The following is a 27,300-nucleotide window of genomic DNA, read 5'->3' on the forward strand; positions in this document are numbered from 1 at the left end:
CTTACCATTCTTATTAACAGACACCTGGTTGACTTTCAGAAACCTATGATTGTTGCTGTTGTTACGATTATCAGACCTGGGAATTGCTTCTAATCTTTGTATAACGGACAAAACAGAAGACAAATTCATAGCAGACAGAGTTGTTAACTGACGCCGGTAGTAAGGTGGAATCAAATTGAGAATCATACTGATAGCTAACGATTCTTTTATGTCGGGATTGATTTCTTGTATCTTATTACATCTATATGACACGAAATTGTACACACTTCCGTCAACTTTTGCATCATAGGGTTTGTATTGCAATACCATTAACTTGTTAGCGCGAACCTGTTCATTCTCAAACTCTAATTTGAACAATTCGGCAAAACGATCGTAAGAAGTGAAAAACCCACAATTGTTTATGTACCAATTTTGTGCAGAACCAGTCAACAAAAATTTGATAATGTCTAAATATTGACTACGAGAAATTGACATAAGCGAAGCTTGATCTTCAAACTTACGTAAGAACGCAGTGGCAGTCAATTCATTCTCGTGACCGGAGAATTTCTCGAAAGATTCTAAATCTCGTAATTTCAAAGCTACTTTTCTTTCTCGCTTTTTCCTCCGTTTGATTGTTTTTACCCCAACAAAGCTATTATCACTGTGAGAGTCCGAAGAATCGTTTTCACTTAACACCGAACTAACATCATAGTCAAGAAAAGGGTTGGTATTTTTACGTACACTGGTATCAACTTTTTCTTCTTTAATTTCTACCTCGGGCTTTACATTTCCCACGAACGTAGATGACCTAATTTGACTTTCAATCATACTCACGCGCAAGTTTCTGACCTCTTGATTTACTATCTCGAATTTACTTTCTACTTCACCCTTAACATCATCTATTATCGTTTGAGTATGATGAGCTATTTCTCGTGTTGCAATACTTACATCATAAATCTCACGAACACTTTGATCTAATTTCACGATTCTACCTTCGTGTTCACCCACTTTTTCCTGCGCTCGCTCAGCTTTATCATTCACTAAATCGACATCGGAACTTAAATCCTTAACTTTATTTCCAATCATTATAATACGTTCCTCAGTGTCCCTAACTTGATCTACTAACTGATTAGCTCTAGCGTTGACAAAACGTATTTTGTCTTCATTATTTTTCACGGCAAGCTTAACTTCATCAACCTTTGTTTCTTGCACATTTAATTTCTCCTGAAACTGTGCTGACAGTTTTTCAAAGTTATCCGCACAAGTACGACTAACCCTGTCTATTTCACTTCTCATTTGTACTAACTCAGTCGACAGTGTCTGAATTCGCCCATCCATCCTATGTTCTAACATTTCTAATTTACCTGTAAGATCGTTAGAGAACTTTTCTATCTGAGCTTGGGTTTCACTTTTCGACTCGGTAATGACATCATTGAGTTGTCGCTTAGTGTCATTTACACTACCATTGAGTGATTGCATTTGTTCTTTAGTATCGTTAACTGCAGCGTTAATTTTATTAATAGCTTCAAGCAAAGTTTGCAGACTCAAATTTTCACTTTCTGCCATGATTACCAATTACAAATATACAAACACAACAAACACCAATAATATCTTTAAGTTAGCGCATATAGCATATCATGAGAAATAAAACCTGTCAAATATTACACCTAGATCTTCTCCCAGATGTTACATCCGTTACGAATCAATTAATAAAAACGTGAATTATTATTAATTGATCCGTCCCTGGAGGGAAACGCCATTCTATTACGGTGAAGGGTTCGATCCGTGTACCTTTTCAATTGAGACTTTTGTCCCTGTGAAGGGCTTAGCCATTCTATTACGGTTCTGGGGTTCTAGCAGCATTGCGCTGCAGGGTGCACACCATCCTTAACCGGCCTCCGTGAAGAACTCCCCACTCCTCGCCCGCAAATAATACAGTTTTGCACTATTTTATTCACGGGTTCGGAAAATTCATCCCCACGACGATCGTTCAAGGAAGGTGCGATACACCTCACCGTTACGGTCCAGATTCGGACGGAAATCACCTGGGCGAAGATCTAAGGCGTATTGCGAAAATAGACGAGAGCATCACCTACTTTCATGAACCGAACACAGGTTATCCAACAATCACGTTCTTACTACGTCATGCAATCTGTAAAAGAAAAACTGACAAATTTATATCTTATTGTGCCATTTATTTAAAATGAATAAACATACCTGAGATAAACAAACTTTCCCTTACATTATTCGCCCCGTTTACGTATTGAATTCGTAAGTGCACTTTTATTACTCACTTCTTTGTATTGTCCGCCATGGCTTGATGAAAGACGTGATCACATTTTAAGTTGGAACACTATATATCCGTCGAATCCACTCACTAAGATCGTCCTTTCTTCCAATATTGAGAATTTAGCAGACAGTCATTCCAAGTGAACACATTGATGACATTATGTCGTGGTTTTTGATAAAGAGTTGACTAGTTTTGATATATTTTTGTGTTGGTCGTTTACTACATGTCAGTTGCGTTTTTGTACCACCTTCCAAGACCTTTGTTTTTTTTGCTTTTAGTCTCCAACACGCCCCCTTGTCGTTGTAAAATATTACTTGGGGCTAATTTGTTTTGATAATGAGTTACGTAAGAATTGCCAAAATGTTCAGATTAGTAATACTGTTTTTGCTAATAGTTTCTACATATTCGAAGACAGCGATGGATTTCTAAATTACAAGGTAACTAATATTCCACTTAAAAAAAAACGTTTGAGGACGAGATAATGTAGTGATCAGCAAAATAGCTGAGTCACTCACATTCACACACACCAACACAACACAACGAAAAACTAGTTGTCCTCTCATAACTTTCCTCTTCCTCTTCTTCTATCCTGTCTTTTAACACCACTAGGCGGCAGCACAATCAACAAGAAGCATACACTGCACAAAGTGTACGAATTCAGACGAACGTCACATAACGCTCTAACGCAGAATTTGCGTTTATACGAAAAATATTATAAGCAGAATTTTGGTACAGTTACAGCTTTGCATGTAAAATTTAAAGGTCAACGTATCATAATCAGTTACGTATCATAATCAGCTAAAACTGAGGTATTAAATTACAAATTTAGTACGTACATATCATTGAAAGTATAATCCAAGCTAATGTTGGAAGCTACGTAGATTTTGTCAATTTATATCAATATATTTAAGCAACCTTGGCTTCTTTATAAAACAAAAGGCATTCAGGCATGCAGAAATTTACAATTTAGTTTCGTTTCGTATGTTCAGGCTTAACATCCTTACGTAATACCGAGGTTATCAAGGAGAAGACTTTCGCTTAATATTACATCCGAACCGCTACTTTGTTTACGCATGAAATAAAGGTTGTGATTCGACCGAGAATTGAACATGGGGCACCTTGAGTGAAAGGTGAAAAGAAATAAAATTAATGCAGATGGTTTGATGTGTGGAAACGTCACCATGAAGTTCATACGATTCGCATTTTTCGTTCTTTTTATTTTTTATTTTTTGGTTTAAACCAGTTGTTTATTTTAAAAAAAAGAAAAAAAACAGCTGGTGTAAACCAGCCAACCCTAAAAGTAAATACTTCTTTTAAAAAATACTCAAATAAGTAGCAAAATTCTATGTAGTATTTTTACTTCAAAATATTCCATACCCTCTTTTTGGAACAAAATAAAATTAAAATAAAACATAAGAAAAATACTTAGATTTATATAATACACTTAAAGGCTGCACATCTAGAGCTTTTGGTTTTGTATATTCTTGAAATTCTATAGTTTTATATAAGCACCATCACGGTTTACTCAGTCCTCAAGTTTTCTGTATTTTTAACAAGAGGGATTCAACATATGAAGGGTGTGAGGTAAGAACATGGTAACGCACAATTTTACTATTTTAAGAAATTAGAAATTTTCTGCTGCACAATCCATTTTGAAAGTCGGAAAGCTGATTTTTCACATAAGACTATACATGAAGGATTAAACGAAGCGGTATGCGTTGCTGTCTATCTAGTGCTGCATAACTCAGCAATTGAAAATTTGTTAGTTACTTCTTGGCTCACACCCTTCATATCATTATCGAACTCTCCCCACCCCATCACCACCAAAAAGGGAAGGCCTACGGAATATATTTAACTTAAGATAAATACAGCTGCACAACAAACATGACTGAGTGGAGCTTTTGCGCTTCTATTGGGAAGTCCGGGATTCAACTCAGCATTCGACCATTCTGACAAAACTTTTCTTCATTTCATCTATGAAGTAGAAATAGTGCGTGTACTGTGAGTTGGTCGACTTCATTTCTTATTGTTTTTAGATCGTTATTGTTACTAATTACCAGCAGTGACGGTTTTGCGAAGGTTAGGGGGACGGTCTTTCGGACTGAAGCCTGTTCCCCAAAATTACGGAATGTCTAAAACAAACGAAATATCTATTAGTTATGCCTTTACTCATAAACTTTAAGCTCCCATCAAATAAAAATTACGAATGTTTAGAAAAAACTAAACATTAGTAAGAAAAAAACCCCTCCCAAAATACTTTTCTAAATCCCCCACTGATTCTCAGTATAAAATGATCTTCAAGGTTGTATTCGGAAGATTATCTCTAAATATATAAACGAAACGAAATACAGTATTAGTTATGCCTCTACTCATAAACTTCAAGCTCCTCTCAAATAAAATTAGGACATTTTAGAAAACGAAACTACCAGAGAAACCTGTCCCAAAGTACGTTTCTAAATCCGCTACTGATTATTTGTATAAATTAGTATTCAAGGTTGTGTCCGGAAAATTATTGCTAAATCGTTGCATAGCTACAGTATAACAGAAATGTGGAAGTACGGTTAGACTGATATATTGAAAAACGTACGTTTTTACGGATATATTGAAAAACGTACGCTTTGACGGATATATAGAAAAAGGTAAGTTTAACATTTGTGCTAAAGCTAGAGTACTAAGCTCTTAGAAATGAAACACAGATGACAAACTAAAATGATCCCGAGAAGAAAAAAATGACGATAACTCAAAAGTTAAAATAAAGTTAAATAGCCTCTAAAATTGCCCTCAAATACTACATTCTTCATGTTAGCTTTAATTCGTAAAACATGTGCCCCATCCATCTTGATGGTAAATTTTAGAGCGAAATATGGCATTTAGGTCATGGAATTCATATCTAACTATAGAATATACTATAAGAAAGCTATTTAGAAAGAAAAATCATGAAAATGAAAAAAGCCAAAATTTTCAAAATTCTCGGTTTTTTCCCCAAAAAAGCCGGCTTTTTATGTGAAAAAAACCATCGATTCAAAAAAGCCGGCTTTTTTGCATCTCTATGCTGGACAGATTTGTCGGTTTGAAGATTAGCGAAGCATTTGTGCATACTAAATAGGAAACAAAGAACACAATTCCTGAATTTTCCACATGGGAGCTCATGTGAATCGAATCTCGCGTTGAGCTGTAGATCCACGTTTCTCATAGCCTGGGTGCTAAATGGGACACTAAACTTAATCCAACTAACCAGGTATATTACACAAATCATTGTTGCTTTTTAATTATATAAAGATAGCTTTCGTTTACACACTCTTTTTGCCTGCCAAAGATAAACGTCATCTGCGCTTAACACTTGCGACGTGGGCTAATAAAACTGCGTTTTTCTCGCGGAAAATTCTAAAGGCATTTCTCTTCAAAATATATCTTTAATGTTCAAAAATATTTGAATAAATACTACACCGTGAGCATGAAGTCCTGCCCTGATTATAAAAATTTATTACGGAATAACCGTTTGACATAATAATGTAAATACTGGTCAGTTACATTAGTATTACAAGTTTTTTTAAAGACCAATAGATGGCACTAGTGCTGCCCAAGAGTGACGCAGTACGTTACTTCGCGCGCGCGGGTTAGTTGGCGAAATGGCATCAAAGCAGGAGAAAGGGCAATGCGTGCTGTGGTATCACGAAAGCAAATCGCCCATCAGTAACATACGTAACGTAAGTGGTCTTAAAAAAAACTTGTAATACTAATGTAACTGACCAGTATTTACATTAGTATGTGAAACGGTTCTTCACTAATAAATTTTTGTAATCAGGGTAAGACTTTATGCTCACTCTGTATTTTAAGGCACGTTTTATATGAATGTTTTAAATTTATTTTGTGATTTAAATTTTTGTAAATTTTGTAATTTTTTCCATTTATTTTGGTATACTCTATTGGGAATTCACACTTCTCCTATCATCTGTGCTATGTGAATAAAAGGTGCGGGCATCTGCACTAAACTTTCTCTTTCTAATTACTTAAAATAAATCACGCAGTGCTGCAGCTATTAATGAAACATTTTCTTGTAAAATAGGAACAAAATTATAAGACATTTTTAGAAAACTTTACATTCCGGATTGGACTCTGTATGTCGATATCTATTTTTGTTCTCTAGAACAGGACACGTTATGGACATATAAATAGATAATTAATAAGTCACAACAATGAAAACGGACAGTAAATCAAGGATACTCATTTTGTTCCTGTCGTTCTTGAGATGGCAGGCGTTTCATATAGGCTAAGTAGGTGGGCGAACGGACAGAAAGACTGTTAGACAGGTTATGGTAACGAACAACTAAATGTAAATTGAGGTGCTGATTTTGAATCTGAAGTCAGTATGTTGATAGATCCTTTTGATACATACTTCGTGACAGATAGACAACACAAGGGCAAACCAAACCCAAGATTCTCCTTAAAAAGTAATGGCCAAAGAGTTTGTTAAAGAGTTGAGTTGATTTTAAGTTTAACGTCTCGTTCAGCAGCGAGGCTATATGAGACGTGGACCTACTGATTAACGTGGAATCCGAACATCAGCTCCCGCCGGGAATCGAACTCGGGTCTCCCACGCCAAAGGCGCGTACGCTAACCGCTTAAGTTTGTTAAAGATAAAATTGTGGCTCATTCAAACACAAAGTCTAGTACTTTTGCCTGGTTCCCTTTTTCCATTCTTTTTTTCTTTTTCTTTCTTTTTTTCTTTTCTTTTTTTTTCTTTTTTTTTTTTTTGTCATTCCGGCATTGAATAGGTTTCGTTTAATGTGAGTTTTGTTAAATGGTTCATCATCATCATTAACCTAAGCATTCTGCCACTGCAAGCAGGTCATTTGTCGTGAAAACCGAGAAGCTTGCCGCCTACCGTTTCGTTTTCCTCTAAATCGGTAACTAACTTAGCTCTTTGTTAAAACATTGAAAATATTTTTCATCCATATAGAACAATAGCTTCCCATGAGAGCTTTAACTTTGTCACACGACCAGCTTTCTGCACTGTCAAGTGTAATTTTCTTAATTTTTCCCTTCGCTCACAAATTGTGCATAATAATTCACAGCACAGTTTTCGACTTCCAAATTAGATTATGCATAATATATGGTTAGTCTATGTCCAATCATCCGTCTATCAATAGATGTCGAAGCGATATAGGGTCAGTCAAAATAAGTGTTATAAGCCAATATCTCGCGAACATCAAATGAGAAAAATGTTAAGAGTCAATGTACAATACAGAGGGGCCTAAAAAAATGAGTCAAACATGAGGTTTCGCCCGCCCCCATTTTTGGGGGAGGTGGTCTACGTGAAATTTTCAAATGGGAACATAGGTCGAGTGATACCTCGTTCGGAAGAGCTTGGAAAATTGAACAATTTTTGTAGGAAACAATTTTTGATATGGGACACCGTTTTCAAGATGACCCCCCAAAAATAGTCCTGTATCAGATAAATTTTCAGTACTTATAAATCAGAAACTGCTGAGTAGAAAACGGTGAAACAAAAAATGAAAAAGGAAAAAGCCATAGGCAACGTGGCATGGTGTTGTCGCGGTGTCCCCAGCGCCCCCATCATGGGACCCCGGGACCAACTTGAAAATTTCAAGCGGGAATATAGGTTGAGTGATACTTTGTTTGATAGATTGTGGAAAGCCAAACAGCTTAGTACAAAATTTGTTTTGATTTCGGACAAGCCTGTTTCAAAATGGCCGCCGAAAATGGTTCCACATTCAGATTCAGATTCAAATTGAGTGTTACACGCCAATATCCCGCGAACTATGCATCAAGTAAGAAAAGCGTTAAGAGTTAATGTACAATACAGACGGCCTAAAATGGGTGAAACACGAGGTTCCCCCTCCCCCAATTTTGGAGGAAGGGGTGTACGTGGAATTTTCACATGGCAACATAGGGCGAGTGATACCTCCTTCGATAGATCGTGAAATACCAAACAGCTTAGTACAAAATTAGGACCTCGTGTTTGACCCACTTTTTAGGCCTTCTGTATTGTACATTGACTCTTAACATATTTCTTATTTGATTAGGGTGACCAACCGTCCCGTAAATACGGGATTGTCCCGATTTTCACTACCATTCCCAGTGTCCCGATAAAATCTCCCGGGACGCCAAAATGTCCTGTATTTACATTGGGAACAAAAAAAAACTTGCCAATCCCGAAAATTTCCTAATTTAGTATTATTTTCTAAGCTATGTGATTATATTTGTATATGTCTAATTACTGAGCAACATCATTACGATGCTTGCAATGGTGAATGTGGCAACTGCACTTTTCACCTCCCAGGCCTCCCCACTCCAAGACTTCCACTCCGCAGACGACTGTGCAAGGGTCTGAAAGCCATATGAAGAACAAATGTAACCTGTTTTTGCTCTCGAGCTCTTTCGTGCTAAACGGTTAGTGTACGCGCCTTTGGGGTGGAAGACCCAGGTTTTATTCCGGGTGGGAGCTCATGTGGTTCGGGTTTCACGTTAGTCAGTAAGTCCCGTCTCATATAGCCTCGCTGCTGAAAGGAACGTTAAACTCAAAATTAAATCAACTCAACACAACTGATTTTTCTCTCTGTTTTGGACGGTGGAAGATTGAGACACTGTCATCAGTACAGTTCATTGTTTGCGTGATTTCACTAGACAATAATCGACAATAATCCTTTAAGTGAAGTATACCTATAGTGTATCTATAACCAGCTTAGTATCTTCCACCACGGAATTAAGAAAATTGAAAGGAAGTGCAAAAACAAATGTTATGGAGGTCAATGATGTATTGGAAGGAATGCTTAAAGCTATGTCTAAAAGCAAAGATGGACAGTTTTTATCATTTAACGTAAAATCAGTTCTTAAAAGGAATGAAATTACGGAACAAGACAAAATCAACTTCAAAAATGAAGTTAATGTGTTTTATGAAACCTGCATTTAATATCTTAGGAAATGGAAGTATCGTTCTCTACTTTTTCAATATTCAAATGAATGTTGTTGAAGCACATCCCTAGTTTTGGACAGGTTGAAGATAGTGTTGCTTACTTCAAGGAGAAAGACATTGAAATAAATGATTCTTTGTATTTCGATCAAATGACTTCATTTAAGAATTTTGTTAATAATAATATAAAGGAGTGGAGCAGAAAAGATTAACAAGAAATACCCCAGGGCCACGAGAAGTGGGTTTGTTTTTTCAAAACCATACTAGGTCTGAACAACACTCTGAATCTCTAAAGATATGCAAATATGTGTTATCGATCCCTGCTCATAATGGCAATCCTGAAAGAATATTTTCGCTCATAAACATTCAATGAACAGACGAAAGAAACAGAATGGAAGTGGAGACCCTTTGTGCAATTCTTCAAGTACTATACAATTTCAAAATGGACTGTTTTAACTTTTATAACTTTGTATTAGAAAAGAAGGAAGTTTAAAGATGGCTAGGACAACAGCTAGGTATTCTCGTGAAATGAACTCATGTTTTGCATTACATTATTCTCATGAACATACCTCATGTTTTTCATTTTAATAATTAATAAATGTTTCATATATTTTTAGTAATGTTTTCAAATATTTCATTATTTTATATTTTCATTTCTTGTTAGCTGCTAATAGTTATTTGTTATTTAATTAATTCCACAACCTTTTCAGTAGGTTTTAAAACGAAAAAGTGTAAATTTGCCTCTTTTTGTGAGATATACAAAAAGAGAGAGACAGAATACAGAGGCTAAAAATATGTTTAGGAGAGAAACCCATCCAAAAATAAAAGGTGTCCCGTTTTTTCTAGTTGACGATTTGGTCACCCTATATTTGATGCATAGTTCGCTGGATAAAAATTGTATTGACGTGTAACACTCAGTTTGAACACTACGTTTTATATCTAAACGGGGAACCATTTTCAGCGGCCATTTTGAAACAAGCTTGCCCGAAATCAAAACAAATTTTGTACTAAGCTGTTTGGCTTTCCACGATCTATCAAACAAGGTATCACTCGAACTATATTTCCATTTGAAATCTTCAAGTTGGTCCCGAGGCACTATGATAGGAGCCCTGGGGACACCGCGACAACACTATTTCACGATGAATATGGTTTTTCCTTTTTCATGTTTTGTCTCTTCTTTTTCTACTCAACCATTTCTGATTTATAAGTCTGGAAATTTTATTTGATACAGGACCATTTTGGGGGGCCATCTTGAAAACGGTGCCCGATATAAAAAAAATGTTTCGTACAAAAATTGTTCAATTTTCCAAGCTCTTTCGAACGAAGTATCACTCGACCTATGTTCCCATTTAAAAATTTCACGTAGACCACCTCCCCCAAAAATGGAGGCGGGCGAAACCTCATGTTTGACTCATTTTTAGGCCCCTCTGTATTGTACATTGACTCTTAACATTTTTCTCATTTGATGTACAGTTCGCGAGATATTGGCTTGTAACACTTATTTTTACAGACCTTATATATATATATATATATATATATATATATATATATATATATATATATATATATATATATATACACTCCTTGTTATCTATTACAGTTATCGCTTCGACATCTATTGATAGACGGATGGTTGAACATAGACTAACCATATATTATGCATAATCTAATTTGGAACTATACAGATGTCTGTATTGAAATGTAAATCTGAATGAATACAAATACCGTGAAACCTCTACTAACGGACACCTCTATAAAGCGGATACCTCCCTTAACGGACATATTTTGTAATCCCCAAACACTGTAATAGGAAGAAACATATTGGCAAACCTCTCTAAAGCGGACACTCTCTAGTACGGACACAGACAGTCTTTTCTGTCTTTTATAATTATTATTTACCTCCGTATTACGGACACTTTCTCTAGAAAAAAGTTGAAAAGTGTAGTAAAAATACATTTTTAGTAATTCATACATGTGTCACCAAGGATGCATTGTGACAACATTTTGCCTCCTCAACTGTCTGCTCAGCAAGCCAGATGAACAGTGTCTCTGTTTAACAACACTCTTATGTCCTTTGCTTGCATCCAACTCCCACCCAAGCTGTTTTAGACACAAAAGTGATTGACAGTTGCCCGCCGTTAGGGATGACACGTTATGCTACTGTCCCGTTGGAGTCTCTAACCAACCAGAAGACAAGTTTAGTATTTTTTGCCCTCAGGTATATATATTGTCTCAAAAAGGACATTTCAGGACTGCAATTACCCCACAAATTATAGCTCCATACTGAAAACGAAGGAAGTACTGATAAGTGTAAAGTGCAGAGAACTATAACATGTTATTTCCATGTGTGCCCCGAACATAGAGTATTGGATGACAGGGGATAATGCATGTAATATTCGTAAATAAGTGATTCATGCAAAAATATTTTTTTCTATTGTCTATTACTTTGCTCACTAATTTACATAACAAAATACTGAAACCTCTTGAAGGCGGACACCCCTGTATAGCGGACAATTTTTGATTCCCCACGGCTGTCCGCTTTAGAAAGGTTTCACTGTACATTCACCTACAAAAATATCTTCATTCTTAGATTTCTCTCTCTCTCTCTCTCTCTCTCTCTTTCTCTCTCTCTCTCTCTCTCTCTCTCTATCTATCTATCTATCTATCTATCTATCTATCTATCTATCTACTATATATATATATTGATTCAGCGTCCCAGGAACAAATTCAATAACAACCTGCGTACATATCTCTACTATAACTAGATATCCACTACACCTTCATTTTCAATATTGATTCCCATAGAACAGAAACGGTAATGAAAACGAGAAACGTTTATATACGTACTGTAAAATTACTTTTCTAAGATAGTAGATAGAGCAATTTAGCACACGAGATTCGGTTTTCTCCCAAAACCATTTATTATAAAATTTCTGTTTTGTATATACATGCCCCTTGTCAACCCTTTCAAAAGCATTATACATAATAAGTCGTATTTCAGCAACGGTGTTCTTTAATATATATATATATATATATATATATATATATATATATATATATATATATATATATATATATATATATATATATATACACCAAAAAGTTATGACAAATTTATCGCAGATGTTTCATTTACTATAGTATAAAATTAGCTGTAACAATTGATTTTCTTTCTTTCTTCATTTTTGAGCTGATAAATATTCTAAATATTTCTAAAAGAGTAATTCGCTTCAATACTTCTTAAAATATTATTCCAAGATATAATGGAGGAAACTTTCTATCCATTTATCCATACCATATGAGTTTCTTCTCGTTTTTTTTTTTTTTTTTTTTTTTAAATCCTGTTCTGTAGATCCTAGTAGGCTAATACTTCGAAATATATGCTTTTCCAAAAAATATAGTTCCCTTTCTTTACTACTACGTATATGGGCAGTCACATGCGTTTACAGGTGAATCACAAAACATACCACCAATACATTTAATCGCTCTTTAACATATTGAATCATCAGAAACAGCGTTTCTTTACAAGTAGTGTACAACAAAACAGAACACAGTGAAAACATATAATATAGGATATCACCAGATGTGGTAGACCATATATTCACGAAGAAAGTTTGAATCAATTCATTGTAAAGAGATTTGACTGGTTTTTTATAATTTCAATGTGAAGAAACTGATAATTCCCACTTCTTCGCAGTTAGACACTTCTGTCGTTCATCATTCTCTAATGCTTTCTGTTCCTTTTGCGTTTAAATAGTTTTCAGTATATTCCAAATTCAATATATATCGAATTATTGTCCAAAGTGTATCTTTAGAATGGGATGACAAGTCACGTTTCAAGTGTACTTATTGTCATACGCAAAACGTTTCTAATATTTTTTTCTGTTTTCTAAAAGAAAATTTGTGCCAAGGCACGGCAACTACAAGAAAATTTTTTTCTTTTCTTTTCCAAAACGGTGAAGTGCGTTTCAAAGTATCTGGAGACCATCAGGGTTTATTAAAAAACATTAACAGTGACTGCAAAAGATATAACCAGCTGAATAGTCAACCCTGTTGCAAGGGCTTCAACAGTTCTTTTTAGAGCTTCTTAAAGTTCATTGTTTCCTTAGTCTGCCGTCGAACCTGTAAAGCAACAGAATAGTCGCCGCCACCAAGATCTTTTCTTCCGTTTGTGTGTTGTAGTTTCAGACGAATCGAATATGATTCCATCGAACTCCGACTCTGGGATGTCAGTTAACGAATCATCCTCTGAGATATCGCTTTGATGATCATCAGAAGCTACTGTAGTAAGTGAGTTACTACTATGTGTCATATGTTCAGGCATGCTATTTACGAAATTAAGTTCTTCATCAGCACATAGTAACGTGGCCGGGTCACTGTCGTTATCTTCATTGGATTCGCAGGAAGCATCCGCTGGAATATATCCAATAGAAGGCTCCTTATTCAACATCACAAAGTTACGTACATCAGTGCGAATGCTGACATGCGGTAGCATGCATTTCACACACATGTCTTTAACTGAGAACCACGTGACAGAGTAAGCTCTCAATGTATAAATAAAAACTCGTGGAACCACTTCTTCATCGTATTTGTATGTATAAATTATATTATCATTGGAGTCCTTACTCTGATACTCTGTGCAACGACGATCGCAACTGATGATATTTCTAGGATTATCAACGAACGGAAATCTGATTTGTTTCGAAAATAGCGCAAGAAAAGAAGTCTTGAAGTCATCAACCATTTTTAATATTGGACTTTCACTATTTCACGTCTGTCTAGTATACTTTTAATAGCTGCACTGAATTTTCCAGCTCTTAGTAACGACAACAATCGAACACAAGAATCGAAAATCTAGTTTTATCAACAATAACTTACGATATTTCGTATTAAGCATAATATAGACAAGAACAGGAAAAAAGTAAAAATCAAACATTTTTGATAATTTTTGGTATAGATATCGAGAAGTTACGCGCAAAATTCTTGAATTTTATTCAGGTAGTATATCTTTGTATGTGAATGCTCTTTCCGAAAAGTTTTATATATGTTTGGATTAATGTTTAGCGTTCCTTTCACCAATGAGACTCTATGAAGCGTGCATCACTGTGTGTATCATTGTTAGAAGTATATCAATGTTATGATTATTTGTGTCACTGTTAGCAGTATGTGTATCACTGTTAAAAATATTTGTGTTATTATTAGAGTAGGTGTATCACTCTTAGAAGTATGTACGTTTACGTTAAAGATGTATATGATTATTAGGAGCATGTGCATCACTGTTAGGAGTATACATATCACTGTTAGGAGTATGTGTATCACTGTTAGAAGGTTCAGTGTACATGTTAGGAATATGTTTCATTGTTAGGAATATGTGCATCACTGTTAGGAGCATGTGTATCACTGTTAGGAGTATCTGTGTCACTGTTAGAGTGTGTGTATCACTGTTAGGAGTATGTGCGTCACTGTTGGAGTATGTGTATTACTGTTAGAAATATATGCGTCACTTTTAGAATATGTGTGTCACTATTAGGAGTATGTTTGTCACCGTTAGAGTATTGTATCACTGTTAGAGTATTTGTATCACTATTAGGAGTATGTACGTCCCTGTTACAGTATGTGTATTACTGTCAGGAATATGTGCGTCACTGTTAGAGTATGGGTACTACTATTAGGAGTATGCGCGTCACTGATAGAGTATGTGTATTACTGTCAGGAATATGTGCGTCACTGTTAGAGTATGTGTATCACTGTTAGAAGTATGTGTGCCATTTTTAGAGTATGTGTATTACTATTAGGAGTATGTGCGTCACTGTTAGAGTATGTGTAATACTGTTAGGAATATGTCACTGTTAGAGTATGTGTATCATTGTTAGGAGTATGCGCGTAACTGTTATAGTATTTGTATCACTGTTAGGAGTATGTACGTTATATTAGAAGTGTGTATCATTGTTAGGAGTATGTGTGCCACTGTTAGAGTATGTGTATTATTGTCAGGAATATGTGCGTCACTGTTAGTGTGTGTATCACTGTCAGTAGTACGTACGTCACTGTTAGAGTGTGTGTATCACTGTTAGGAGTGTATGCGTCGCTGTTAGTAGTATGTGCGTCAGTGTTAGAATATGTGTATTACTGTTAGAAATATTTGCGTCACTGTTAGTAGTATTTGCATCACTGTTAGGAGTATGTGTATCACTTTAAGAGTGTTTCATCATTAAGCGAAAACAAATAACAGATACAGGGGTTGGACAAAAAATCTAAAACGTTTGCAGAAGTGTGAAAATCATACCTGGTGTAAGTGGGGTCTCTTTTTGCGTCCAAAACAGCTTGGGTCCGACGTGGAATGGACGTATACAGCTCCTGAATCGTGGTGTGTGGAATTTTGTACCATTGTTTCTCCAAAACATGCTCCAGTTCCTTAAGGGATGCTGGTGGAGGGTAATGAGACAGGACACGCCTTTCTAACTCACACCATAATGGCTCAATGATGTTCAGATCTGGTGATTGTGGGATACAGGGGAGGTGTGATAGCTCCTGGTCATGCTCCTCAAACCATGATTTCACCGTTTTTGCAGCGTGACAGTGTGCCAAATCATCTTGGTAGATGCCATCACCATCAGGGAACAATATTTGGGCGATGGGTAGAACCTGGTCCCCAAAAATGGCCTCATATGCCTTAGTATTCATCATTCCATGCAGGGCTATGATGGGATCTGCGGAAAACCATGATATCACTGTCCATACCGTAACAGAACCACCCCCATGCTTTACGGTTGGGAGCAGACAGTCTGTATCATAGGCTTGCGACGATGTTCTCCATACGTAAACACGACCGGTTGTTGGGAACAAGGTGAAGATCGATTAATCGGACCACATTACGTGTTTCCACTGCTCATGAGTCCACGCCTTGTGGTCCTTGCACCACTGGATACGCCTCTTCGCATTTACTGCTGTGACCAGAGGTTTGGCGATAGCGGCCCTGCCATGAATTTTCATTTTACGAAGTTCTCGTCGCACTGATTTCGATGAAACAGGGTTCTGTAGGCCGGAATTGAGTTCAGACGCAATTTTCATTGCAGTGGTCCCCTTTTTAGCTCCTACAATACGTTTTAATACCCTCCGGTCCCTATCTGACAGTATTGTCTTTCGACCAGTATTGTGCTTTGCAGATGTCGTTTGCCCATGAATTGTGTATGCCCTCGTGACATTGGACACAGTGCCTTTAGATACCCCCAGAATGTTCGCCACTGTTTCCACTGAAGTTCCAACCAAACGGGCACCAATGATCATGCCTCTTTGGAAGTCTGTCAGGTCGCCTATTTTACCGTATCACTTTCACGCCACGACACTCACAGTTGAACGGGTTACTGCTGACGGAAAAGGAAGGTCCACATGACACATTGAAAAAAAAAAAAAAAAAAAAAAAAACGATCAGCAACCTTAACACGCCTTGTACAGTGGAGGGCCAAACTTACGTGTCCTGTATAAAGTGTTTTTAGATTTTTTCTCTATCCCCTGTACAATCTGCTACTTGACAATGTACTGTTTCATATGGTATATAAATAACTAATATGTTCCAACAGAATAACTAACTTTTTCTATGGGCTATGGAATCCGAGGTTAAGCGCCGCATTCACAAAAGCTTTCCATTGTCTTCTGTCCGTAGCCAACTGAATCCGCTAACTTTGTATTCCTATTTCTGCGAGATCCATCTTCATATTGTCTTCCTATCTGCACCTACAGTATGTCTTTATGTTAGTATGTTTCTGATTGGATTCCAAGTTATAATTTTTAAAGCATTTGTTCTTTATTGCATTTTGGTTACATGACCTGCCCACCTGAGCCTCCTTGACTTAATGTCCATTCAATATTAGGCAAACCGTTTCTCGTTATGAAGTTCCTGGCTTAAACTGTACCGTTCCTTATTATGAAGTTTCGTATTTCTGTCATTCTGAAGTTTGAATATTCATCTCAATATTTTATTTTCGAATACTTTCAGTTTGTGTTCTTTCCTCAAAGTAAGTGACCATGTTTCGTAACCATACAGCACATCAAACATAATTATACTTAGTTTGATATATTTTAAACTTTAAATTATTCGACAGAATTCGTGATAACAAAGAGTTTGAACTGAATAATAACCGTAATTCCTTACTTTCTTTGACATTTAATTTCTTTGTGGATGTAGTTTTGGCCTCAATGCTGGTCCTAAATATTTGAAAGTGTCCGCTTTGTTGAAAGTATTGTTTGATATTTCAAAGCAGGGTTGGCTGGATTAAACCAAGGTGGTTTAAACCATGGTTTAAACCTTGGTTTAAACCAGCTGTTTAAAAAAAAAATGGTTTAAACCAAAATACGAAAAATGTTCGTAAAAGTGTAACTATTCGTAAAATTTTGATGAACACACATTTGTGGGTTTCACATTTCGCTCCCATATATCATTCGTACTATATTCAGACCTAAATTCCCCATTCTTTACTCAAAGAGATTATATTACAAAAGCAACTTTTTTTTATGTGACTTTATGGACGTTTCTTTTGTGATTTTTTTATAGTTTATTATTGTTATGCAACCAAAGGAAAAATTTGAAAAATTTAACATTGTTTCGTTTTAATAATGTTTACTATTGATTAAATACATCGAAATGCCATACGTTTTTTGGGAGGGGGGTCATGCAAACCCCACGAGAGGCAATTATTGAAATAACAAGAACCTTTGGTAACTATTTATGTATAAATGGGTCAGAGCCAAAGTGGACTCAAATAATTCTTATCTTTATTCACTTTTCTTACCGATATGTAAAGTAAAGTCGTTATATTTCTTTAACTTGGATTAATAAAAGTCGTAGTGAACTGACTTGGACTAAATTGGTTCTTCTGTACTCTGTAGTACTTTGAAATTGTCCATATGTAATTATGTATAATGGTTCCACTAGTGCAATTGTTTATCTTTTTGTCCTTCTGTCCTAATGACTCTTGACGATTATATTAACAAATATGCAAAGATCAGTCAACGTACTTTTATCAGCAGTCCTTCGTGAGTGAGTCGGCAGACGTATCGCATTTGTGGCCAATTAGTCCCGGTTTCTAGTTCAAATGGAGGACAATTTCTCTTGAATGTAAGCCGAGAAGTGGTTTGGATTCTGCTTTAAGCTCATGTGACCCTTTCCAGCATAACCCGGTTGTTGCATACTAACACCAAGGCGAAACAAGCCCATTTCTGTCCATATGTGATATAAATACATAGAGCAAATTATTTAAACCCAAAAAAACCTGGTTTAAAAAAAAACAGATTTAAACCAAAAAACCGTTTTTTTTTTGTTTTTTTCAATAAAAACTATGGTTTTTGCCAACCCTTTTTCAAAGTATTCATAGCTTTACCGGTATTAAGTATTAAGTATTTACGGTCACACCGAATTTCCATGTAACTTCTCTGGATATTGAAGTAAAAACTGAAGTATGCGAGTATGATAAAGGTTCGGTATTCTTCGAGATGAATTTGAAAATGTTATATCCGAGATTATGAATGGAAAGGCAACCAGGAAAAGTAATATACCAATCGAATTCATTAAGAATATGGGAGACAAGGGCAAGAAATAATTCTTTCGACTGTGTAATGAAATATCTTAAACAAGAGAGTGTCCAAAAGAATTCCTGAAGATGATCATGATACCGATGGGTAAGAAGTCGAGCCCAAACAGATGTGATTATATAGAATTATTAGTCTCATATCTCAGGCAGATAAAATTCTGCTTCGAATTCTGACCAGAAGGTTGTATGGAAGAACTAATGAAAAAGTTGAGGAGCAGCAGTTCGGGTTCAGGAGAGGTAACGGAGATCGCTGAAAAGTTTATAGAAAAAGGGAAAGATGTGTACAGTGCACCAAAGAAATTCTTGATGTACCTGTACAATATAACACAAATTCATTATAAATGTGGTTCTAATACCAATACAAAGTTCTCTATGTAGTTTGGGCAAATAGTTGTCCCTAGGTCCAGGCAGCCAAGGGAAAGTTTCTCACAGAGCTCCAGGCAAGCTAAGTGGAAGTGGTTTAGGAATTCTCAGTGCTCCAGGCAATCAAAGAGAGTTTGGTGTCCATCAGAGCTCCAGGCAAGATAAGCGGACAGGGAAACCACAGATCTCCAGGCAAGCTTAATGGTTGCGATTAGAAGCTCTCAGACCTCGGGGCAAGCTAGATAGGCAGGTGTTCTTAGAGCAGTTCTAAGAATCTTGGGTTAGATTAGATCTCTCAGAACTCCAAACAAGCTAAGAGGCTTGGATTGGTTAGATTTCTCAGAGCTCCAAACAAGCTAAGAGAGTCGATTTGGCCAGCCAAAACTGATGTCGCAGGGTACCTTACATCATGTCTAATACCACCTTCTGGACAGTGGTGACGCTAGAGTCCCTCTTCTGTCAGATGATCTGGTGATGATCATTCCTGTTCTCTGCTTCTTGTAGTAGGAGAGCATGTGGGTTTGTTTATAAATAAAAAGCAGATGTTTGTGTTTACAAATATAGACTACTGTAAGATATTACAGTTATCTTCAAATGCCCTTGTAACTTTTAAATTAATACTGCAATATAACATCTCAAACCGTTCTAGAGATGTGCAAAACAGGAGTATACTGCTTTTGTGCAAATTTCTCACAGTGATTGATTTTCTCTCTGCTTTCACTATAAAATTACAACAACAATGGTTTTGGTACTTTCATTAAAATAAGTTCTGGCAGTTACATAATTCGGAGGAGTGTTGTAAACTTTACCAATATTTATGATATCTCCGGAACGGTTTGATATATTATATTGCTGTGATCTTTACGTCTCTTAAAAACTATCTAATTAAATGCAATAGATATCTAAACAGTTTATTGAAACGAAACTTTTGAAAGAATGTCAAAATTTTCAACCCCTCGTAGACTTTGCTCCTCTTTATTCGAGAAACGTCATATTATGACCATAACATTCGATGCTGAAGTACTTTGAATATGGATTACCCCATCTGTTACATTTACATTATTACTGTTTGTAGAGGCCTCACGAAAGGGCCTATCTGGTTGCAATGATGTGAACAGACTTTGTGGATGGCTGAAATTCAGTTCAAATGTAGAAGAGACCATTTAGATTCTATATTCCAAAAGCAAATTGTCCTCAAATAGAAACGAAACGAAATGAAATCTGTAAGTTTTACATCCCACGGTTATGCCGGTTGGAATAAAGGAGACGGTGATGATGAGAAATGAATGAAATGGTGGAATGAAGGAAGTGGGAGGAAAGGGAAGAACCCCGAAAACCCACGAGCACGGTGTCAATAACAAGGTCCACACGGCGCGTGCTGGGATCAAACCAGGGATCCCAAGCACCAGAGGTGAACGCTCTGCCATTGAGCAGCACGAAACATTAACATTAATGTCAATGGAAAATGAATGACAAACAAATAATTCTTACATTTATCTCAAAAGCAAGAAGAGGGAGATGGCTGAAAGTCAGTTTAAATATAGAATAGACTAGGTAGATTCTACGTTAAAAAAAATAGGAAAAAAGAAATTGTCCTAAAATGAATGGAACATAGTAAAACATCACGAAACATGAACATTAAAGTAAATGAAAATCAATTTTAAAAAAATAAAGTCTCTGTACATATCTCAAAAACAATAATAAAGAGATGGCTAATTGAAAGCTTATTGCAAAGACATAATGAAGAGTTTGAAAACAATGTATAGCACTTAAGGTAAATATGGATGAAACATTGTCAAAAAATTAAGTTGTGTGAGTAAAATAAATAATAATGAAGTGTATGCAATTTTTGCAAAATTACCCACGGCCCCCTAAGCGGAGGTTACGTATTTGAAATATTTCACATTTGGATTTGGAGTCTCCAAACTCGATTTAGCACGCAACGTGACTTTTGACCTGATCATATGACAAAGTCTGATTCTTATGGCAAACCCGATATAGCCTTTGAATGTTTATGATACTGAAGTGTCCTTAGCTCCCAAAATTCAATAATAAACGTGGTATTTAAAATTCATTTAATACTTAGAGCCGATTTGTGTAATAATCTGAGGTAGTGTCATCCGAAAAATACAGTTTTATGTTGTGTTATCAACATTGTTAATTTAGTGATATCTAATACTATGTCCGTCTATTGATGATGGTAAAAGGGCTATACAAACTTTCAATTTTTTTTCTTTATGTTAGTTTAAAATTTACAAAGGTGTTACAAGATAAATGGTCCACCCTATATATATATATATATAGGTTCAATTTCCCAGAATAGGTTCAATAACTTCCACGTATATCTTTCTGTTAAAACCGGAAGTTGTAAATATGCTACATTTTCGCTTTGAATATTGTCTCTCATAGACCTACAAGGGTAATAGGTAGCAAGAAAGGTTCTTTTCTTTTTATGGATTCAGAATTCCGATAACAGGTTCCATCTTACATATTATTAATCTAGTAAAACCGAAAGTGGTAGAAGTTTACTAAAACTTCCGTTTACAATATTGATTTCTATAGAACAAACACCATCAGAGATAGATAGAGAGAGAAAATATTTCTGATATCGATTCAGCGTCTCAAGAACAGATACCCTCTCTCAGAGGCGCACTCACGGATGGATATCCACCGGTTCCGACCCCACAAAACTTCCTAACTCAACATAAATATGTACCTTTCTCAATAAAACTATGCTTATTTAACAGGGAATGTAGGATGAAAATTTGATTGTACACTTCATCTGTAAAAACAATCTAGTTCTATCGTTGTTTTTTTTTCCCCTGAAAACATAGGTGGAAGTATTTTAGAATTACTTATCGTGTTTTCGGGTGCAGAATAATACCCGTTATATACTACATAGACGTAGTGGCTTGTGATATTGGACTCCCCCAAAGTTTGGACCTCTCCCAACAAAAAAATTTTGGCTACGTGCCTGCTTTCTCTGATATTACCCGTCTACTGAAACTGGAATTGGTAATGCACAAGATTACAACATCCAGTTCCAACATCGAATCCCACAGTTTGGAAGTCCACCTTAGTGTTTCGATGTGAAACAAAATCCATTTTTTGTTTAAAAAAATTTAAAACATAGCTTTCCGCTAAAGAATATATTGCACTACATAAAAAGCTTGCTGCCGTAGTATTCGACCTTTTTGCATTTTTTTACTATCTATATATATAAAAGAGAACGTACAAAATCCTTTGTCCGCTCATCACGCTAATACGGCTGAACCAATTTCTTTCATTTTTGGGGGGTTGTTAGGATTTGGACCCTAGATGGTTTTTATCATATCACTTTAATTTTCAATTACCAGTGTCTTGAGATAATTGACCATTCAGGTGTTCATACGTACAAATCCTTTGTTATTAGTTCATCATAGGTAAAAATAAACGTATTTATATGCAACCCGCATGACCGTGTGACTCGGCGGGTTAACATAAATGACAGGCGCTATAATGTTAACATTTACTGCAATTTGAAAGCGAAAAAGTAAAAATTATCTAAGTAACAAAGTTTATTGCGTTCCGGGGTGACCGCAGCGAAGCGGGGCGGGTTAACATAAATGACAGGCGATATAATGTTAACATTTACTGCAATCTACTATGGTTTTTATCATATCACTTGAAAGCGAAAAAGTAAAAATTATCTAAGTAACAAAGTTTATTGCGTTCCGGGGTGACCGCAGCGAAGCGGGGTGAACGCTGCTAGTTTGAAATAACACTGAAAAAAAAGTGATTTTGGACTCACGTTTGCTTTGATTTTTTTAAAACCTTCTGTGTAATAAATAGCCTTGCAGTATATTTTATTTCTCCTTTGAGATAGATGAAATGGACCACGAAAGTGTAGCATAAAGTTTTAGGAATCCAGACTTCATGAAAGTTGAAAACCGTTAATCTCTAACACATTTACGAGGTAATCATAATGCAGATAGAAAAGTATGATTTTGGTATTAATATACAAAAGCCGAATTGAATTCCTTTCTGTAAAATTGAAGTCGATATTGAATGAAACAATAAGAGACATACAAAACCCAGTACGAAATATTGTTTTCAAATACTATTTGTGGAAAGAAGGGGAAAGAAAAGCTCATGTTTTCCACGAGTTCCCGAGGCAACGGTCTGCGTAACCTAACCACAACAAGGCTGGAAAATGTAAGGGACCAGAGGGCAAACTGGTCCTCGGGTAGATACTAACCATATAAAATGTAGAACGCTGCGAAATGGGAAATTAAAAGTTCTCCGAGCACCGCAGATGCATCTGGCTACTGCACTATCTACTACCAGGTTGGTTGTAATCGTGTTTCTCTAACGTGGAACAGCCACACAAGAGTGAGATTTATTTAAGCGAAATCCCTCTTATTTTCTACTGATGTTATGTGGGTGCATGACGGACTGCAGTTTCATTAGACTTTATGACCAATTGGTTTTGTCATTACTTCTGTAGTAAAAAGGGAAAAAAATGAAATCCCATGCTTATTTCAATGAGTAACGTTTTATGGCACTGAATATAAACAAACTAGGCAATCAAATTTTCCAGATTTGTGATTTTCGAACGTGACTTCTAGGGATTCCTTCCTGTTTTGCCTACTCTTGTTTCGCCTACTAGCTTCACAGCAATATTTATCAATATTTCTACGTTATCAAAACTGTATACGAAACAGGAATTCCTGTGTTGCCCATTCCTATTTCGCCTTCTATTAAGACAATGGGAAATTTTTGAGTTGGGGATTTCGGGGGGGGGGGGGTTGGATTTTAGCTTTATATGAATCCAGGATATTAATTTAATGTAAGTCACCAAAAGGAAGTAAAAACGTTTTAGCATGAAATAAAACTAAGTGATCAGGATTAAAAGAAATGAAAAATGTATAAGAGCAATGTTATCGTACATGTTCATTTATTTGTACATTTTTCTGTCACTCATACGTTTTTTCGGTATTTGTACACTCATACTCACGTTTTCGAAATGTATGCAATAGGATACAGTATCAACGTAATCCTTTAAACCTATAGCTCTAGATTTTAATCTCTCCTTTTCGATGATCTAAGCGTTTGTACTTCAATTTATGCACTTTTGCCCGCTCCAAGGGCGCCGATTTCTCTGTAAATTTGGGGGGGGGGGGGCATTGAGATGCAGAAGGTATATATATATGAAGATTTTAAGACAAATTACACTCAATTTATACCAAATATTGTATATTCAAAAATACAATAGGGCCGCTCTCCATTTCTAGTATCAACATTAGACTTTCATTCTCCTGCTGTCATGGCTTCAATAACTCCAACACTGTGAATGCATTGGGGTGATCTTGAGACAATTTTTTATTCAGGTTTGAATGCTATCCCTCAACACTGTCAGTCGTTCTTGCCCATTTATTACATTTGCTAATATTTCATACAATACAATAACAAATAAATGGGTGAGTAGGGTGACTATGAAATTTTCTTCACTCTTTCACTTGGCTATTCCACTGTTCATTGGTGAAATCTGACAAACCAATTCTGTGCTTCTTATACTACGAAAGTTTGTGGCTTGCACTACGATAGCAATAGCCCTTCGAAATTTTTTTTAAAAATAATAATAATAATAATAATAAACTAAGTACCACAATGTTGTACCTTACAACAAAGAAATGAACGCACCTGTAAATCTTTGGAAAGAGTTGAATTAAATCCTCGATTACCCTGTTCGTCATTTTATCCAGTAAACGTCTGGCTTCAAGTAACGTTCCTTGCGGCTCTTGCGAATGTATACCTGACGATTTTATGGGTTTATCTCCAAGAAGAACAACACTGGCTTTGCACCCACGTGTATATTTCATGTAAGTTTTCTCACCATTACGCCTGTTAATCCAATATAAATAACCTTCATATTCAAAGAGTTTGTCTACACGCTTAGTGTTATCAAAATTCGACATATCTGTGAGGATAAAGATACTTGTTACAAAAATTTTCTCAGAAAACACTCAGAAGACAGTTCTATCTATAATTTTAATAGATGTGCGGCACGGGCCCAGGAAATTTCTGAGCTTTTATGCGTACCTTGGTTGCATATCTAAAACGAATGCTATCCGGAAAAGGCTAAGAGAACTACCATAGGTGAAAGTAAATGTATTGAAACAGTTTTTAATTGCTATACGGCACATCTTAAATCACAACAGAATAGACCAATCATAGGTTGCATAGTATTACTAACATTACAGGATCACTGACTGAAAAAGAAAAATATAAAACTGCTAAAAGAATATACAGAAAGAGAGAGAAGCAGCAAAAATTACTGCAAATGAAAACTTGATAAATAATTCAAAGAATAAATGTGCAGCAGCTTGGTCTATAATTAATAAGGAAACTGGAAAACGCACTGTTGAAGACCCCATACCAATATCCGTAAATGAGTTCAATAGATATTTGTGAATAGTATAACACAATTAAATGATAAATCTAAAGATGAAAACCGTTTCTGCGAAAATTAAGATTTTGACTTTAGAAGTTCATTAGCACAGCAAAATATACGTAACATTGAGTCATTTTTTTCATAGACTGCAATTAATACCAGAATAGTTTTATCAATTGTTAGTAAACTGAAACCTTCAAACAGTGAGAATTTCTATGAATTTTTTAACAGCTTGTTAAAAAAATAATTGATATTATAATTGAACCTTTAATTTACCTATTTAACTGGATGCTTTTGGAGAGAATCTTCCCTGACTCCCTTAAATTTACAATCACTGTAGTCATACATAAGAAAAGTGATAAAAGTCAACCTAATAACAATCGTCCTATATCCTTGGTGCCAATTATATCCAAAGTTTTTTTAAAGCAATATATTAAAAATCAATTATTAAACTATCTAGAAACGAATAAACTGATCCACACTTCGCAATTTGGATTCAAACCGGGGTTTTCCACTAAGACTATGGAAAATAAAGTAACACATATATTAGATAATTTTGGAAGTAACTTATATACGTGTGCAATACTGCTAGATCTGAGTAAAGCTTTCGATACAGCATCACACGATTTATTGGTTGTAAAATTGTATTATCATGGTATCAGGGGAATCAAGTTGTCATTAATGAAGTCATATCTTAGTAATAGACAACAGACCGTCCGTATTGCAAATGAAAGGTCAAGTTTTTTGAATGTAACATCAGGGGTGCCTCAGGGGAGTGTCTTAGGACCTTTACTTTTTCTTACCTATGTAAATGACTTCCCAGGTTTACTATCTTGTAAATATGTTTAATATGCTGACGACACAGCACTTCTAAGTACAGATAAGACCTCAATGGGAATTAAAAATAACGAAGCGTTAGAAATGCCATCAACATGGTTAAAGTGTAACAAATGAATCTTAATGAATCTAATACAGAAACCATTCATTTTAAACTTGGTAGTCACGTGACTGATGTACATGCGTGCCATTCTGTAAAACTTCTGGGAACCTATCTAGATCCAAAGCTAAACTGGAAATATATACCTCTATAATCGGAAACACACTTAATTGTTTGCATACTTCCACAAAACATACAAACACCAAATTTTGCATACTTGTTCGTCATGGGATGTGAGTAATGAGAAAATTCCGATATCACGAAAAAGGCGACATTTTCCATGTAAATGAAGTGTCGAAATTTTTCGTCGTTTCGAAATGCTGGTTTTTAGAGTAGTTCCGCACATCATAGAAACGTCATATTTTGTCAGGCAGTGAAGCTAGGAACATAGTTTATGATAGAAAAAAGAGCATTAAAATTCGTTTTCGTTTCGCGGCGCAAATCGAAAAAATGTGAAATTTGTAATGGCTGTATGTAGGACGTTGAAATTTCGAGGTTATGTTTATTCTGATGCGTAGTTTGCGAATCCGCCCTTAAACTTGAAAAAAAATAGTCATGTTCGGTGTAAGAAAGTGCTAGGAATGTTATAAGGGTGCGTCTAATTCTACACAACTTGTAGATATGGTGGAGTCACGAAATTGCGTTCAAGTGTGTAGATTACAGCGCATGTGAGGGGAAAATTCCGACATGTTGGAAAAGTCGTCATCTTCGATTCAAAATGGCGGCTCAAAAATTTGTAACCATGAAAATTGTAAGTTGTGCTCTTGGTAGGTAAGC

This window comes from Thermobia domestica, chromosome 9, assembly GCF_964235325.1.
Source record: "Thermobia domestica chromosome 9, izTheDome1.hap1.1, whole genome shotgun sequence".
Lineage (NCBI taxonomy): Eukaryota > Metazoa > Arthropoda > Insecta > Zygentoma > Lepismatidae > Thermobia > Thermobia domestica.